Raw genomic sequence first — 4522 nt, forward strand, 5'->3', positions numbered from 1 at the left:
TAAAATAAAGTCTTCATTTTATTATTCTGTAAACAGTAATAAATTCTATACTAGGGGTTGGTAAGATGAAAATAAAAATCTTGCTACCACAGAGCTCAGATTCCAGTACAGAAAGAGACCACAATGTGACAAATACATAATATAAACTTAGGTTGAGCACCCTTGATCCAAAAACCCAGAATGTACAATGCTCCAAAATCTGAAACTTTTGGGAGCTGACATGATGTTGCAAATGGGAAATCACTTTATTTTTCTTTCCAGTATTGGGATCTTCATCTATTCTAGACAAGTGCTCTACCACTGAGTCACATGCCTAGCCCATTCAAGGAGAAAATTACACATCTGACCTCATGTGACAGGTCTCAGGTGCACTAAAAGTATTGTTTAAACTTACCTTTAGGTTATGTGTATAACATATATATGAAACACAAAGAAATTTTGAGTCGACATTTGGTCCCAAGTTGGATCATGTTTTTGGAATCAAGAGACGGCACCTAACAAAGATAGAAATTTCAGAGTGGCAGTCTTAGACAATAACAGCCCACAGTGTGCTCTATACCCCATCCCTTCTCTTATGATGTCCATAGCCACGCCTGAAAGTGTTACCTGGAAATCTTGTCTTCCTTTTCCTGCTTTAGTGGGTACATTCCTTTTATCCCAAAGTAGCTTTAATGGAAGATTTAGATAACAGTAGAGAAGATCAAGTTGTATTTTAATAAGATATTCTTTTATGGGCAAAGTTTGAGTTTCTTTTTTTATGTTCAACTTAACGTATATGTATTAATTTAAAATTAAAATGTATATATCATAAATGTTCACGTCAAACAAAATTTCAAGAGTTGAGAAATACTTTAAACTTTGAATTCTATGTAACAAATGTTCGAGACATAGTAACATGCTAGGTAAATTGCATAATCATTGTTTTCTAAACTCAACAGAAAGCCACAGTCAAAAGAAACAAGAATAACTAAATGCTGGGAGTGATGAGCTTTTTCTAGGACAGACAACAAATGACAATCTCTTTCCTTCTTGACAAAGCATCAATAGTAGGAGGAATCTGTCATAGAAATCAACTTTCCTTTTCTTTTTGTTTATGGTACTAGGTATCAAACCCACAGATGCTGCACCACTGAACTACATTCCAAGCCTTTTAAAATTTGATTTTTAAAATTTATTTATTTATTTATTTATTTTTAAAATCTTTTTTTAAAAATTTTATTTATTTATGGGGGGGCAGCTCAGCCCACCAGGGGGCGGGGCTGGCTGGCATGTAGTGCTGGGGGATTGAACCGCGGTCCCTGTGCTTTGCTAAGCTTGTTCTAAGTAGGTGCTTTAGACCACTGAGCCATCTCACCAGTCCCTTTGTTTTTTATTTTAAGATAATCTCACTAAGCTACCAAGACTGGCCTAGAACTTGAATTCCTCTTGCTCAGCATCCCAAATAGCTGGGATTAACAGGTATGGAACATGGCACCCAGCTCAAACTGGGTAACACTTTTTGCTGGTCGTGCATGGGCTGGCAGGTTGGACCAAGCTGTGGTCACCAAGTGTATCTGTTCTCACCTGCCCACCCCCAAGTAAACAAAGGGAGTGCACTGGAGTGCAGGGACAGGGCAAGAGTTCTGAGGAAAGCCCTGTGAAGCTGTCAGGGTCTTCTGTGCTCCTCCAACAGCCAGGGGCAGAGTGAGATATCAGGAAAAGACTCCTCTCATGGACTCGTGCCTTCAATGAGTATATCACAAAGGCCTCGAAAGTGGGGCCAGGACAGCAGCTTGGAAAGAGATCTCCAAGTCCAGAAAGCCAGGAATAGAACTGGAGGAAAAAAAATCACTTCAGCAACCCAAAAGGGCAGCAGCAGACAGGCTGTTATTTAACTATAAAGCACAGAGAGGTTAAAGGAGCTGGTCAGAAAGTTGGTGACTAGAGTCTCACTGGTGCTCAGCCCTGAACACCAAGCCCTGTCAAAAGGCAAGTCTCCATTCTGATTTTAAAACATAGATGGTCATGGAAGGCTAATCAAAGCCACAGCAAAGCCCAGATTTGGCTCATGTGCAGCTTATTCTGATTCAGTCTGTCCCCCAGTAGCAACATGATAGGAGAAGGCAAACTCTTTCTAAGGAACTACATATATTTCACATATTTCACTTCAGTCTCTCCTGCTCTTTTGGTCTGTCAATGATACAATAAAAGTTATGAGGCATATAAAGAAGCATGTGAGACTTACAGTCATGAGAGAAAATTATAATCGTAGAGATGCCATTGACCATTCAAATAATCAGATAGAAAACTTAAACTGTATTTAATATAGTAAAAGATCAGGTGGAAAACATACATAAAACTGGGGAATATTTGGTAACAGATGAAAACTGAAAAAGAACTGATGGAAATGCTAAAAATTAAAAAAATAAATATGAGAAATTAAAAGTCAATAGGTTTAACGCAAACTGGATACAACAGAGAAATGATCAATCCACTTGAATACAAATTAATAGAATAAATATATATAGGATGAAATACTAAGAGAAAAAGAATTTTACAAATAAATAGTGCCTCCAAGATCTGTGGTTTAACATATGTATAAAGGAGTGCAAGAGAGAAAGGGGGAGATGTTATGGAATGCATATGTGTGTGTCTCCCAATTTATATGCTAAGCCCTTGCATCTAATAGCATATTACCCAATGGAATCTAGCAATATGCATCAAGTGTATGTACATATATATGTATGTGTGTGTGTGTGTATATATATATTTAGGGTAGTCCAACATTTGAAAAATCTATGAATAAAACAGACTCCCTGATACAGGATAAAACTCATACAATCTTCAAATGAAGTGTGGTAAAAATATAGAGAACATGTAAATTTTTATAATGTATTCCTGTAAATGACAAACTGCTATGAATCTCCCTCAAAACACTCCCCCCTCCTTTCAAACACACTTGTCACATAGTTCTTGGTAGTTTCTGACACAGGTCTGGAAACCCTTTATCCTGGTATGGTTAGTTGTGCTGTTGTGGCTGCCTCAGTGTCTTGAATCAATTCATTTTCCCTTTGTGGAAGAGCCAGGAGTTGCGTAATACCAGATTCAGTGAATAAGGTAAATAAGGACACACCACAATGGTTTTATGGTCCTGCTATTCTCTTAAATAGCATTTGGCAGTAGCATTCAACTTATTATTTTTTTTTTTTATCATACTTCAAAAAGACATTCATGAAAGAGAACCTCCAGAACTGCTTCAGAAAGTGGCAAGAATGAGAGATGATTACATCTGAAGTGAGGGAAAGTATTTTGAGTATTAATGACAATGTCTTCTATGATAATAGCTTTAAAATTTAAACACATATTAATTTTTTAAAATGTTATTTCCATTTATTTTATGCTTAATTAACCCCTGCCGTAAGTTTTTGTTTCTCCAGTTTCTCCTGGGATGTCTTTTTCTTCTGTGCAACTTCCTCCTCTGGTTTAGGAACAATTTGTTCCTTTTCAGTGAGGATCATCTCAGTATGGCAGGGGGAGCTCATGGATGGGTTAATCCGGCCATGAGCTCTATAAGCACAGCAGCACATCTTGGGTGCTTTGTTCACCTGGATATGTTCAATAGCCAGAGAATCTACATCTAAACCCTTAAGTTCTGCATTCTTCTCTGCATTTTTAAGCATGTGCAGCAAAAATTCAGCATTCTTTTTGGGCCACCGACCCTGTGCCCAGCCCCACTGTTTGGCCTGGGCACACCTACCAACTCTACCAGTGTAACACCGGAATGGCACACAATGCTTCTTTAATGTGACATCCTTCAGCTACTTGGTGGCCTTTCAGATATTCATACCTTTGATGGCATGGGCAGTCTCATGCATGTTCTTAAAGTGAACACAAAGATTTGAGCCTCTTGATTTGCATGATTTTGTGGGGGTTTCTGGGTCAAGAAAGTAGCAAACTATTTTCACAGGTCACCTCAGGCTGCTCACAGAAGAGCAGCATACCTTTATTTTTTTTTAAATCAGGCCTTAATGATGCCAAAATAAAGTCTGAAATCTAACACCATTTGTAATAAAAGCTCTCCTCAGTCTATGAATACCTGCAAATAGCCGGGTATGGTGATGCACACCTGTAATTCCAGCCCTGGAAGGCTGAAGCAGGAGGATCATTGTGAGTTTGAGATCAGCCTGGGCTACAAGGTGAGCGCAAGGCCAGCCTGAACTACATATGTTTTGTTTTGTTTTTTTGTGGTACCAGGAATTGAACTCAGGACCTTGCACTTGCCAGGCAAGTGCTTATTCTACCGAGCTATCTCCCTGGCCCATGAACTACACATGGAGATCCTATCTCAAAAAAGACAAAACAGAGCACATTGGCCAAGCAATGGCCATGACTCATCCACATGGCTGACACTGAAAAAGGTTCTACAATCTGAGGTACACGATATCAGGATAAATCCTGAGGGGATTTCACTGACCTTATCAGACCCAAAAGCTACAACTCTTGTTGCATAGGTCCTGCTTTACCTTGGTCTTAACCATCCAGC

At 38.8% G+C, this 4522-nt stretch overlaps 1 pseudogene; it reads right to left on the bottom strand.

Annotated features, from left to right (window-relative positions):
* Positions 1-3854, bottom strand: part of LOC101572224 — a 10914-nt pseudogene extending 7060 nt beyond the window's left edge.
* Positions 3855-4522: the final 668 nt, after the last annotated feature.

Source organism: Octodon degus, unplaced genomic scaffold, assembly GCF_000260255.1.
Source record: "Octodon degus isolate 3935 unplaced genomic scaffold, OctDeg1.0 scaffold00024, whole genome shotgun sequence".
NCBI classification, from domain to species: domain Eukaryota; kingdom Metazoa; phylum Chordata; class Mammalia; order Rodentia; family Octodontidae; genus Octodon; species Octodon degus.